This window comes from Lissotriton helveticus, chromosome 4_1, assembly GCF_964261635.1.
Source record: "Lissotriton helveticus chromosome 4_1, aLisHel1.1, whole genome shotgun sequence".
Taxonomy (NCBI): Eukaryota; Metazoa; Chordata; class Amphibia; order Caudata; family Salamandridae; genus Lissotriton; species Lissotriton helveticus.
Window position 1 is genome coordinate 1,711,273,457 of NC_136063.1, and position 14,887 is coordinate 1,711,288,343.

Here is a 14,887-nt window from a genome sequence, read left to right on the forward strand (position 1 = left end):
TGCGCGCACCACTAGGTTAAAGGTTCCAGCTGCTCAGGTAGCCCCCTCTATGTATCCACCCACTTTATGACACTTCTGTGACGTTTTCATCACATGTCTACGTGCACGCCCTGTGCACGCCTTCTTTTCACGCCCATGTGTTCTTATCTTACGCTTGTCACTTGTTACGCCTACTGTATGTAATGTAATTGTGATGTTTTACTATATATATCATGTACTGTTGATGAAACGTTGCAGCTGCCTCTCTATTTTATTTCAGGCTGTCCCGATCCTGTCCCTTCCCTTATGCCTGAATAAAGCCCGTTCGACTCAGATACATCGGATCTTGCCTCTTATTTATTGAGCTATCTGTTTTATTAATGTATTCAAAAATAGTACCGGTAATTAATTATTTATTTACCACAGGGCTTAGGGTGTGAAGCCAAGGATGTGCACTTCTTTTTCTTGGAGATGAGATTCAGGCAGCTGTTCTTCTTCCAGGTGGTGACAGATGTCATCCCTTCTTGGAAGTTGTGCTTGGTTATGTTGGGTTCCTTGGTGAGAGTAGAAGATCAGCTGGGTGTCATCAGTGTAGGAGACTATGTTGCGCCTGTGGTTCTTGACGATGATTGTGAGCGGGCTGGGTAGACAAAGAAGAGGATGGGGCTCAGGAAGGAGCCCTGGGGCACTCCACAGTGGGGGTCTCTTGAGTTCCGAGAGGTAGGGAGGGAGTCTGACCAGCTGAGTTCTGCCGGTGAGTATGGAGCGTATCCAGTCAAGGGGCTTGCCGTGGATGTCATCGTCATGGAGTCTGGTGGCAAGGGTGCGGTAGGAGATGGTGTTGAATGCAGCCGAGTGGTCCAGGAGGATCAGGGCTGCCGTATTGTCCTGGTCGAGGAGGGAGCAGATGTTGTCAGTGGCGGTGAGTAGGGCGGGCTCCATGCTGTGATTGCTGCAGAATCCGTATCGGGAGATGTTCAGGACGTTGTTAGCTTCGATGAAGTTTGCTTGCTGTGTGTTGACAGCCTTTTCGATGACCATGGCTATGAATGATAGCAGGGAGATGGGCCTAAAGTTCTTGAGGTCCATCGGGTCTCCGAAGGGTTTCTTCAGGCGTGTTTCCAGTCAGCGGGGAAGTTGGTTTTCTTGAAGGAGCAGTTGATGGTCTGATGTAGTTCAGTTGCGACAACAGGGGCGGCTCTATGGAAGATGTATTTGGGCAGGGGTCTGAGGGTGCTCTGGAGTTGATGTTTCTCTTGGTCTTCAAGGTTTTTTCTGTTGTGAGCGGCGTCTAATTGAGCAGGGTCTGTTGGGTGGCGTAGCATGGAGGGGGAGCTGGAGCAGTGAGGAGGTCTTGGTTGTCGAAGTTGTCGTAGATCATCTTAATATTATGGTGGAAGAAGGTGCTGAGTCTGTTGCAGAGGTCTTAGGAGGGTGGGATGTGTGTTGTTTCGCTGCAGGGTTTGGTGAAATCCTTGGTGGTGGAGAAGAGCACTTTGGTGTTGTGAGCATTGATGAAGAGTCTGTCTTGGAGGGATTTCTTCCTTGTGGATTTGATGAGATGGTGGTGTGCAGTGAAGGCTGCTTTGTAGGTGGTTTTGTTGTTCATCCATTTCTTTTCGAGTCAACTGCAGGAGTGTCTGGACTCTTGAGGTGCAGGGATAGACCAGTTTGCTTTCTTGATGTGTCTTCCCGGTGGATTTCTTGAGCAGGGTGAGTAGGTTGGTGCATTTCGTGATCCCACGGTGGAGGTTGCGTGCTACACTGTGTGCGTCTGGCGTAGTGGGGCTGATGAGGGCGGAGGTTAGCTGGTTTTTAGTGACTTTGATCCAGCTTCTGTGGCGAAGGCGGTGGGCGTGCTTGTGCATGGTGGCCTTTTTGAAGGAGAAGTGGATGCAGTGGTGATCTGTCCACAGGAGTTCCGTGGTATGGCTGGTAAGGAGATGATGTTTCCTTTGGTGGAGACAGGATCAAGTGTGTGTTCCGCTGTGTGCATGGGGGTGGTGACTAGTTGTTCCAGTCCTATGTTGGCGAGGTTCTCCAGGAGGGAGGTGGTGTTTGAGTTGTCGTGGTTGTCCAGCTGGAAGTTTAGGTATCCGAGTAGGATGAAGTCTGTGGAGGCGAGGACGTGGGGTACGATGAGGTCGGGAATGGCATTGGTAAAATGAGTGCAGGGGCCAGGCGGCCTGTAGATGAGGGTTCCACGGAGAGTCATTTTGGGGTTGTCTAGATCTAAAAGGGGAGATGCTCCATGAGGGTTGTTGTGGCGTCCGGAATGGTGATCATGCAGAGGGTACTTTTGTAAAAGACAGCGATGGCTCCTCCTGGACGGATGGGTGGTCCTTGTGCAAGATCTTGTATCCATTGGGAATGGCGGCAGCGATCTCAGGTTCAGAGTTGGCGCTGGTCCAGGTTTCCGTGACAAAGGCAACGTCAGGCGAGTGGGTGTTTAGGTTCTAGGTTTCTAATGGTGTGCTTGAGTAGGGAATGTACGTTGAGGAAGGTGCTGTTGAGTGGTTTGTGAGGGGTGATGTCTGGTAGGCTGGGAGATGCTGCTGGGCTACAGAGGTGGGTGAAGGTGCAGCAGCAATGTAGACAGGAGAGAGGGCCTTCGGTGCTGTTTGGCCCAGAGAGCTGGCAGCTGCTGTTGCATCATGGAGGGTGTCCAAGTTGTAGCGGATGCGGGTCAGAGGACCAAGGTCCCTGGCTGTGGTCGTGGTCAGGTCGCAGATGGATGCAGAAGGCTTGCCTTTGGCGAGCCAGTGGCACTGCTGCCATTAAGTAGGGATCAGGGAGGGCGGGTCAGCTGGGAGGAGGAAAGAACACGCTTGAGGGGGGAGGGATTACGGTGGTAGCAGCGGTGGGGAAAAACATGGGAAAAAACAAAGGAAATTGGAAAGATAGAGAAGGAGAAAAAGAGGGCACAGAGGAAAGAGAAGGAAAGGAAAGAGAAAAAGAGGGCACAGAGGAAAGAGAAGGAAAGAGAAAAAGAGGGCATGGAGGAGGCAAGACAGGGGCGCAGGCAGGAGCCTGCGGGTGTAGGATTACTTTGAACACCCTGCAACACTAAGCTCTAGGCTCAGGGTGCAGCACTCAGTGGTGGAGCTACACAGAGGGAGAGCAGTCACACCGACCAGGTCTTGCTTCAAAGTGATGTCTATATCTGTCTCTGGGTAACCGAAGAGTCCTAAGAGACAGTCCTTTCTGGGTAATGAAGCTCATATTTCCTGTTAGTTCGAACATCAAGACAGGCGGTATAATTAACATGTTAGCCGTTATTTCTTCACTTAGGCTATCACTGTGTTTTTGTGCCATAACTTCAGAAGTGTTATTTGCCATATTGAGAACAGAGGAGTTGATAGGTAAAGTGTCATCCAGATGTAGTGTTTTCATTTAAGGTGAATTTAAGTGTCTTCGAAATCCACAAACTGATTCTCTTTTTAGGTCCAGCATATGCTCCATGTGATCTTGCTTGCAAAATATATTGTGTACATTGAAGGGCTCAGAGCCCACCAATTGCTTGCCATTTATTGTCTCTGTGTTTTATTTCATCCTCCTTTATTAGAGTTTTAATACAGAACAGGGGGTGAGGGATGCAGGAGGAGAGAGCATGATACCTGGAATAAACAAACACAGGGAGGGGATAACATCAGGACTGTCGCAGTGCTGCCTGTGTTGGTTAGTAGTAAGGAGGGGCTAGTCGGATTGTGGTACAGCATGAGGAGTGAAAAGAAGAGGGGGTTTAGTGGGGGTAGCGGGTAGTGGACAGGGGGTGAGGGAGCCCATAGGCACAGGTGGGATGGGAGAGAGGTAGACAGGGCAGAGAGGAGAGAGAAGAAAGGGAGAACACAAAGAAGGGGGGTCAGTGGCAGAAAAGGAGGGGGAAGAAGGGAGGGTGGTGCGAGCAGGACTAGAAGGAAGGTAAGGGACCGGGAGGGGCAGGGTGAGGCCACAGCATCAAGAATGTCTGACAGTGAATCGTCTAGTCCTTTCTACATGGGCGGGTAATACTTAGCGCCTACTGTCCTGGTTTAAAAGTGACCAAGTGAGGAGGAATGTCACTGCTTTGTCCTGCAGGTTATAGATGACCCACTTATACAAGGTTGTCTGGTACATGGCCGAGATCCATTCATTGTGGGAGGGGGAAATGGGTGTTCTCCAGTGGTGGAGGATGCAGTTCTTTGCCGTCACAAGTGCCTTATGCAGTAGATGGCTCTGACGTCGTGAGAGGTCTGGGGAGTCCATGTAGCAGGATCAAAGTGCAGGGCAGAGGGTTGTGACTAGAAGGGTCGGACCATGGTTCATTCATAGACTCTATGAACCAGGTCACAACGATCACTATCACAACAACAGCAGTCCATGTCAGGCAGCAGGCCTGCCACCTGCAATATTACCGGGGACCAGAGGCAGTCATGCAGGGACTTAAAGAGGAAGAACATCAGCCATGCCTCTCTGACACCATGATCCATTGCCTTCAAGAGTTACAGCTGGTCCTTTGACTCGTAATCTGTCTGGCTTGCCACTAAATGCAGAGACAGTTTCAAAGGGGCAAGGAGAATAGATGGCAACTCAAAAGGATGTTGAAGACAGACATCACCCCCTGGAAATGACCCCACGGTAGGTAGGAATCCACAGGGGAGGACAGAAGGGACCATGGGTCCACGCTCAGGCGATGGGTGAGGAAATGCTGCAGCTGGAAATAATGTCAGGAATGGTGGGACAGGAGGCCAAATTCCTCGAAGAGCATTCCAAAGGATTTAGAGTTCCCAGTTGTTAAAGGCTGCCGAGACCTTCATCAGTTAGAGTGTAGTTTGTGCACACCCTTATTTACTAAGTTCAAACTAACAAATGTACTAATTTAAAAACTATATAGTGTGCTACGTGTGACCTGTGTCTGCCCTACATGTGAAGTTCAGGGGAGAAGGGGCCTGGTCCCTAAAAGGCAACCTGGTCTCAAACGTGCAGAGCCGAAGGGGATAAATACTGACATAAATCTGTTTTTGCCTGAGATTATTACAACACATCAACAATTTTGACTATTTATGCAATGCATTTTGATTTTCATTATACAATCATGTAAGAAATCTGGCAATACAATCACTCAATATGTCACAATTCAAATTAGCATCATTAATTATACAATGCTTTTTTCTAATCAAAATAAAACTAAAGAAAAATCCAACAAAGGCAAAGCCCAATGCATTTCGGGACCTTCCTGTCCCTTCGTCATGGGCGAAAATCTGAAGAAAATGCATAACAAATTGTATCATATTTTCTGCAGTGTGTGGACCACTAATGTAGATCATGAAACTGTTTAGTTGTTTAAAAAAAGTGCACTCTCCTTTTGTATCAAATGAATGAATGATGTCATTTATAAAGCCAGCTAGCTATCAATCCAATGGAGCATATTGGCGCTGAGAGCGGGTTTCATGGGAGTGTGGTCTCTAATATCACCGTGGTCAGATGAAAGATAGGGGCAGACTGTCTGGACCTGTGTAGGAATGAAGGCCGTCGCCGACTGGATGAAGATCAGCCGTCTGAAGCTGAACTCGGATAAGATGGAGGTCCTCATCCTTGGCTCCAACCCATCAGCCTGGGACGACTCCTGGTGGCCAACAGCACTTGGGGCAGCCCCGACCCCCACCAACCATGCATGCAACCTGGATATCATCCTCGACTCAACGCTCTCAATGACCAAGCAAGTCAACGGCATCTCCCCCTCCTTTTTCAACACCCTCTGCATGTTCCACAAGATCTACAGATGGATCCCGACAGATACAAGAAAGACAGTCACCCAGGACTCATCTATAGAAACACCCTCTACACGCGAGCCCGACCAAGCTCATCAATCGACTACAACGCATCCAAAACGTCACGGCACGACTGATCCTCAATGTACCACGACACGGCCACATCACCCCCCACCTGAGAAACCTGCACTGGCTCCCCGTCAACAAGAGGATATCCTTCAAGCTCCTCATCCACGCACACAAGGCACTCCACAAGACCAGCCCAGCCTACCTCAACAGACGGCTCTCCTTCTACGTCCCCAACGCCAGCTACGCTCTGTCGACCTCTCACTAGCCACCGTCCAGCGCATCTGAAGAACAACCACCCGCAGAAGATCTTTCTCCCACCTCGCTGCCAAGACATGCAACACCCTCCCACTGAGCCTACGACAGACCCAAGACCTGCTGACCTTCAGGAGGATACTAAAGACCTGGCTGTTCGATCAGTAGCAGCCCCCACCTCCCCCTCAGTGCTTTGAGACACTCGTGGGTATGTAGTGCGCCTAACAAATAACTTATTGATTTATTGATTGATCCAAAAGCAAGCCACCGCAGTTGACCTGGGCGGAGGGCTAATCATAAAGCCACCGGACATTAGCTATGAAGTCCTCTCCCAGGCCGGATTTCTGGAGCATCACAAACAGGTATTCCCATTGAAAAACACCTTTTCAGCATCCAGGGGTAGGGCGAGTGCATCTTCTTGCATGCCCTTGGCTGAACGCAGGACATGAGCAAGAGTACCAAGGTGGTTCCTGAAGGAGCGCTCCGGGATGAACCCCACCTGATTGATTAGGAACTGGATCACCACCTTGAGGATCCTGGCAAGGATCTTAACATCCCCAATGAGCAGGGAATTGGGCCTGTTGCTCCTGCAGAGTAGGTGGTCCTTCCCGGGTTCGGGGAGAACGATGACAGCTCAATTCAAAATGGAGGCAAGGGAGAACCATGCAATCAGCCTCATAGAAGGAGTCCACCACTTCCTCACCCGTCCATTTATAAAACTCTGTGGGGAAGCCGCCTTCCCGGTGCGCTTTGTGGTATGGAAGCCTAAAAATGGCTTGCATTATCTGTGATTTCACCCTGGAGTAGGTCTCTGGCTGACTCGTTGAGGCAAGGGAGGTGCACGTTGCCAAAGAAGTCCTCCAGATGAACAGGGCTGGCGACCACCTCCGGAGTATACAGGGCCCGGTAGAGGGCTGCAAATTCATTAACAATAGCCCTTGGCTGGGTGAGGATGTTGTAATCCATGGATTTGAAGGCGGAATGGCCAGCACCGCCTCATGCTGGGGCAGTAGAGCCACCAGTAACCTCCCTGCATTCTCGCACTGCTTATAATGACAGCCTATCACCCGCTGGAGCGGGTACTCAGCCTTAGGGATGTACAGTGCATTAAGGCCCATGCTGGCCTTTTCCAGGAGACACCAGAGTGAGTGGTGTTGAGGAGTTTATCAGTAATAAGATGGGTGAGGGTCGCAATGTCATCCTCAAAGGCCTTCTGTTGTGTCGCTCTCTGGGCATTGGTATCTCTCATCAGCTGGCCTCAGATGGTTGCTTTGGCTGCAGCCCATAGTTTCCGAGAGGAGGTGACTGAACCCTTGTTGTGTTCTAGGTAGATGGAGTTGTGGGACTATAATGGAGATGTGCTCTTGTAGTGTAGTTCCTATATTCCCAACAGGCTCTGCGCATTGGAATAATATATCCTATAGATTAGACATAGGACTGAGGTCGACTAGGTCTCTATCGAATATACTAAATTTAATAGTGAGTGCCAGCTAGCTCAGAGGTCACTAGAAACTTTCTCGAATTCACAAGAAGGGATTAGTTTCTGACAACCGCATAAACATGACAACTTTGTTTTCCAAGAATAAGAAATATATCTCTAGAGTCACGGAAACAATAGATAAGTATTTCACTCAGTCAATCGTGCATGCTTCGTTTCAACAGAGTTTGCAGAGAAATAGAGAGACAGCCATTTTCAATAAAAAGGTTTATTGAACAGTCTTCTTTCTCATGCAAGAGAAGTGAACTGCTACAATCGTTAAGCAGACTGTAAAGTATAATGCGTACAGCGAGAATAGTATTATAAAATAATGCTGTAAAAGCCTTGTATGGTTTCTAAGCCATATAAAAATGCTTACATAAATAACATTGGCTTATAGTATTGTGTAGCATAGGTTTAGTTGTTTTTGCCAAGAATCTACCAAAGGTTTCTCTAGGTTCTAATCAGCTCCATACCTTGGTTTAGAATGAAGGAGGTCTGGTATCTCTGTCTCAGGACTCAATTTCCCAACACCCCGCAAGGGGAGCTTGGAATCACTGGAGCTGGATACTCGGCAAGAGAGAGGCAGCCACTTGATCAGTGCATCAGCTGGAGGGTCGAATTCCTTCGGCACTTGCTGTAGCGAGCTGTGTCGGGCAAGTAGATAGACGAACTGCTCCGAATCACCGTAGTTTGCGATAACAAGTGAAGGTATATTTATACCTTGAAGGTGTTTAGGAATTCCATAGATTGACATAAAGTCGGGCATGATAATGTCAGAAAAGAACCTCTAGGGAATAGTTGTTCTTTGCAAAGTACGTGAGTTCTTGGACAAATCAATATTCAAGCAAGGGGAAGTTACCTAACTGCTTAAGCCGATTTTTCAAGAAATCCTTATGACGTTTGGTACGGGTGGAAGCAGCCATGCCTGTATTTGGTCTGCGAGGGCTATGCCTAAATAAGGGATTGATTACTATGCCTATATAGGGGCAATGTGAATTGTACCTATATAAGGGCATGAATCGGGAAAATTCACTCGGAGCTCTAAACGCCACACAGCACCTTGGGGGTTGAGATAACACAAGATGTTGAGGTACCAGGTTTTGTGGCCTGGGGCAGATGGCCCCTATTCTAGGAAAAGGATTGTCATGCGTGGTCCGAGATTGCACACACCAAGATCTATGTTTCCCAGGAGAGGTAGCCCACTTACTGGGAGACAAGGAAATAATACAAATGGAATTGAGTGCTTTGTACCGGCGATAAGAAAGTGTACTCCAAACACTGAAGGTGTGAGGGGCACAAGAGATCCACAAGGCTGTGGTCCAATATGATGTCCCCCAGGAGTGCCCGGTTATTGCCCACTTCCTCTGGGCAAATGCAATCAAGGACCTCATCTCAGGCTAGGTTCCAGTCCCATCTGCCCCTGATGAACAAGAGTGTGATGCTGATTTTCGTGAGGAGGTGAATAAGTCTGAGGAAAAATTGGCACTTGGGTCCCGTCAGTGTGCACACCTACCCAACGCAAAGTGTTCGCCCGCCAATACGGAGTTTGACAAAAGCTTAGTGGCCCTCAAGGTTGGTCCAGGTCATGAGAATATTGAAGGGCAAAGACTTGTATAAGAAAATTGCTATGCCACATTTCCTAGGCTGCTCAAATACTAGTACCTCACCCATTGCATTGGGGCAGCTACTATGGACCACTTTTCACACCCAATCACATCGCTGTTTCTCCGGCTCCTCCTGGGAGACGTGGGTCTCCTGTCATAAGACCATGTCAACGCGCTTAGACTGCAAGTAGGACAATACTTTTCTGTTTCCAATGAAGTATGTGAGACCATTGACATTCCAGGAGATGACATGAAAGCGTGATGGGGCTGAATGATGGTGGCGGCCATCATGATGTGGAAGTGCTCAAGTGTGTTGGGGCTGGGATGAGGAAGAAAAAATGAAGGGAAAAAGGAGGGGAGAGGGAGAGTAGGCGAAATAGAGTGAGCAGTGAAGAAAGAAAAAAAGAATGAAAGAAAGAAAGAAAGAAAGAAAGAAAGAAAGAAAGAAAGAAAGAAAGAAAGAAAGAAAGAAAGAAAGAAAGAAAGAAACCTCTGGATGAGGGGGAATATGGGTAGGTGGCAGGAGGAGGAGAAAGTGGGAGGGGGTGGTAGAAGTAAAGGCTGGGCGAAAACTCTGACGTATGGGAGTGACCAAGGAGTGTGACGGTAGTTCAGGTGATGGAGAATGGGGAAGGTAAGTTGGTGTGGGGCTGAGGTCAGGGCCCTTGGTTGAAGATGGAAACTGCACGCTGTGAGTCTGAATCAGGGAGCCCGTGCACACCGGAGGTCCCAAGGGGGGAGAGAGAATGAGAGGATGAATTGCAAGGGTGGTGGAAGAGCCGTGGGGCCAAAAAGAGATGGATCTAGGGCCACAGGGTCTCAGGGTCTCAAATCCCTGAGGTGGGTGAATGCCACAAGCGTGGGGGCAGAGTGGGGGGCCAATGACGTAGGACTTTATCAAGGATGCAGTCCTGGGTTCAGGCAGCCGACATTCGGAGTGATTCAGGAACTCCATTAATTTCATAAAAAACATATGAGGTGTTCCCTTAGATATACAATCTTCCAGTTTTTGGGTTAAAGCACACTAAAAGTTATAGTCGAAATTTGGATTCATTGACTGCATATAGGTAGCAGGTGTTAGCCAAAGATGAATTACAGATGACTGTTAATTTGTGAATGTATGATTAAGTAGTAACATCTAGAAGTGTTTGGAGACTCTGGTTTTAGTCAGGTATGCAGATCTCACTGTTTTTATTAGGATAGTTGACCGTCTAATTGGCGGTTTGTTTGAAATCTTGTATCTAGCACAATTATTTTGGACCACAATTAATATGTATTGTATTGTCCCTTTTTGCATTTTAGTAAACCACTGGTATGAAGTATATGCCCTGAGGAAGGCTTTGCAGAAATGCGTTGGTCTTTTACATCTGCAACCAGTGCTTTCAAGATTAAACACATATGTTTAGTTACATTTGTGACGGGTCAACTATATTTTTTAGGGTAATTTTGTTCCAGGTTTTGTCCCCCAACCCCTCTCTCTTCCTTTTTCTGGGGGTGGGGACACACTGTATATCATCTGGTGGTTGTAATATGCTCTCTTTGATTCTTATATGTTAATGTATTGTTTTCATCAAATGAATGAACTTTTATGATGTTTAATTATGTATGTATTCTCTTGATTTTTGACAAAACATATCTTTGATCATATAACAAATGAAGTAAAAAAATTAAAAGATAAAATATTTTTTCTATATATATATATTTATATATGTTATACAGTTTTTCTTTTCTATTCGTGGTCCAAATATATGAGTGCTTGTAGTGTTTTATATGTGTACTGATCCCGGTACAAGGCTTTTTCCCAATTAAGCCGACATTAGGAGAACAGGGGGAGGCGGGCTGGGCAGTATGGGCTGCAGATCGAGACCCCTCTAGCCAACAGCACCCCCCATTTCATTCATGGGGGGCAGAGCAGGAGGGACAGTAGCAACCTGGACAACAAACCGCCAAGCGCAGCCATACATAGCAAGCCATCGCAAGGCATGGGGAAATCTAGCGAAACATTGTGAAACTTTGTGAAATCGTAGCAATACCAAGTTAAACAGTGCAAAACATCTCAGAACATGTCAAAACAGTGCAAAACAGTGAAAAGCATGCGGGGCATAGCAAAACATAACCAAGCCGCACTGCAGGAGATATACTCATCCTGCCATCCGGAGGATGCCGAATGTCCTGTGGAGCAGCAGCCAGAGCAGGGAGCAGGAGCCAGAGTGAGGAGGAATACACCTCAATTTTCAGCCTGTCCGGATTTCAGCTGGGATCGGAATCTATCACTCTCTCAGTCATTTGTAAGGTCAGCTACCTCTTTGAGGGCATGTCTTTGCCATCTTGTTAATAAGCTGAACCGTCCTGCAGTCTGTTGCCTGTGGCGGCCCACCTCTGGATCCCCAATTTACGCTCATTTGGGAGGGGGGTTTGTCCAACTAGGTGAGCACAACCAGGGAGGTCAGAGGTGCAATGTCCATCCTGTGCTCCATGAGACCAGCTAGGAAAAAGCTCAGATCTCCCAGGTCTGGGAGGTTTTTGGACCTGCTGACCTTCGTGATCCACATGCCTGCTGGTTCGAATAGTCTGAATTTGATATCCAGTTTCTGCAGCTGGCGTTGCAGGGCCAGGAAGGCCTTTCTCCTATTGTTGGTCTCTCAGGAGAAGTCTGCTGCAATGCAGATATCATGCCCCCTCAAAGTCATAGAGACCATGGGAGCAGGCTGCAGTCAGGAGCTACAATTCCTGCTCGTGGCAGAGAAAGCAGATGATGAGATGGTATACTCACTCAAATGCCACTGGGGGTGGAAGGCCTAGGCGGTGGGACCCTCTGGATTTCTAAGGGGGAAGAAAAAGTCACCCCTTGAGCATGGGAAGAAAGCATCTGAAGAAGGTCTGAGCATCCAAGCCCTCAGCGCATTCCAGAAATCCCCAGAAACTGACATTGTCCCTGCGGCTCCTGTTATCCAGGCTGTGATTTTATTACACAGATACTGTCATATAGCTACTGTATATCTTTATAATGCGTTAAGTTAGCATAGGCTCATTACATGTTTAAACGCCATTTTTTCCTTTTGCTGCTTCTGCACACGACACTTAATTGTTGATTTAGCTTTCAACCTAGTAGTTCGTTGTGGTTCACATGAAAATAATATGTTATTACTCTGATATCAGCTTTGCTTAATAAACTATGTCTGTACAGAGAGTGCTGAAGCTTCAGGAATAACACGATACAGAATTGTTATGAGGTCTGATCTTCGCGCCTTCATAGACATAACATAAGTGCAGCTTCTGCCAACTTTGGGCTTTAGGCGGGTTTTATATTGCTTTGCTTGAAGCACACAAAGACACTTGATGCTGTTCGCATGCAGAGAGAGCTGGTGTATGCTGATGTGATCCCTTCATTCTAGGATCTTGAGGTATGGGCCCGCCCTGCTAAAACCCAAAGAGACCTTCTTAGCTATTAATATAATATGTGTGTAAGGGAGGGTGAGAAATAAGTGTTGTTAACCCTTATTCATTACAGCATGTTAGCATGCTGTCACCATTTGCTTTCTATGGACTAGTAACTATGCTGATAACTTTGCTTCTGATAATATGTCTCCTTGTATTATCTAAGATACTGCGCCTGAGAAGACGGCATTAGTAAATAAATATTTCAAATGTGCACGTGTCCACATTTACTCCACGTTCTGGTTTGAAATGATTGTATAACTAAAGAGTGCTCATGTGTTCCACGTAACCTGAGGTATTGTAAGCTCATGTTCTGGTTTGTCTAAACATTGGGAGTTTGTTATGACCAATGAGACACTGTAGCTAGCTCGGTAAGGGGTTTGTTGGGTACTAAGGTGAGTTTTGGGTCACCCTAATTCGCTGAGGTTCCAATCCTCTGTGCACAGTTCTGTGGGAGAACAGGAACCCTGCTACATGGCGCCCATACGTTGGTGGACTTATATCATGACACTCGAGTAGTATATCGTTCAAATATTAGCCCCTTCACTGTCGTTTCCGGAAAATGGTGGTGTCGGTGAAAATTACCTATTTTTTTAAATAGGTCTTTTCAAGCTTGAATGTATCTAAAACGGTTTCTTTGAATTACTACCCAGTTGTGCTACAAAGTTTCCTTTGTTTTTCAGTAATTCCGGTGCATTCATGGCGCAGGCTGTGGCCATCCCGCAGCATAGTCGCATTGCGATGCGCAACGATTTACAGGCTTTCCAAGTCCCGTTAGATGGCTTGGCTGTGATTTTGGTGGTGTGTGCAGATCCGGCGTACCCTTTCGAACTGTTTTATTCGTGGGTAACGTTTCCGGAAGTGGACGCAAATTCTGGTGTGTTCCACACCTACACACCCTCACCTGTACCGGCTGATTATACACTGTACAGGGCACTGGAAATACCTATTGATCATTGGCAGCATCGCGTTTGGATTGATGGCGCCCTACCCCACTCTTTGTCCGCTGCGAGGTTGGGTCCTTTGTCCATTCCAGGCACAAATTGGCCTGCATTGGGTGGATTCACCCCGCACCCGAATAACGGCGCTTGTCCCCTTCTGGATATTCGCAGACTGCATGTTGTCTCGATTGCCTTGATTCGTGCATTAGTGCAATACATTGGTCGTCCTCTCCCGGGTGGTCCCCCGGGGGGTCCGGCCGTTCAAACGGAACATGGCGGTTTAAGGCTCAATACGGTTATGGTCAATTCGGTTTTTGGTAAGAGCCCCGATGATAAAGATGATTTCCCTTTCTGGCTTGCCGAGAAATTTGACCAACTGGAGGCTGTGTTTCCGAATTCTACTCCTGCTGATAAAAATAGAATGTTGACGATTACTTTGCCTAAGGATTTAACTCCTGAACTCTTTGACTGTGAAAGTTGGGGGAAAAGTTTTGCGGCCGTTTATACGAGGTGTTTCGGCACCCCGTCTATGTCCGTACTGCCTACGATCGTTAAGCGTGTTCAGGATAATCACGGACCGGAAGCAGCGGTTGAATTGCGTATGCGCCTGTGTGGTTCTTTTGAGATTGTTAGCGATCTCATCCTCTCCAATATAAAGGGAGATGCTGTGAACTTTCAGGTGTCGAATGCTTTGGCTGCTCTACCCGATGCCGAAAAAACCCGACAGTTAGCGAAGATTGTTGTGGCCGCATATAAAAGTATAGGTCGCACAAGTAAAGGTCTGAAATATTTTCCTGTCAAGGAGAAGAAAGAACAACAAGGGCAATGTGCTGTGGCAGATGTCCAGCCCAAGTCCCCCAAAAAAAAATGGCCTCAAAAACAGAAAAAGGGGAAGCAACAACAGCAGACTCAGGATTCTTATCCTGCGCCACAAGTTCCTGCGCCGACATAGAGAGTTTATGATTTGCGCGATCGCGCGATGATTAAATCACCTGATTGATTTCAGGTTTCTGATCAACGCTCTCCTCGTTCCTTTCAGGACTCATCGGCCCCGAAGACCGGTGGAGGAGGAGGCGGTAGGGGACGTGGTGGCCAACAAGGATGTGGCCAGTCCCGCCAGACAGACAGCGCAGCGAAGAAGGAGGATTCTACGCCAAAGAGACCACAGTTTGCGAAAAAGAAAGTCGCAGCCTTAACAGCGCATCGATATGCCACAGATAGTGAGAACGCGGCTTCGGAATCTGACGTGGGCTTTGACCTTGCTGGACAGCGCGGCGGAGATTACCATAGTGAGAGAGGCGCTGTGTCCACTACTGAGGGTGACAGCGACTGATGTCTACGTTGTAATTGAAACAGCCGATACGAGACTTGCTC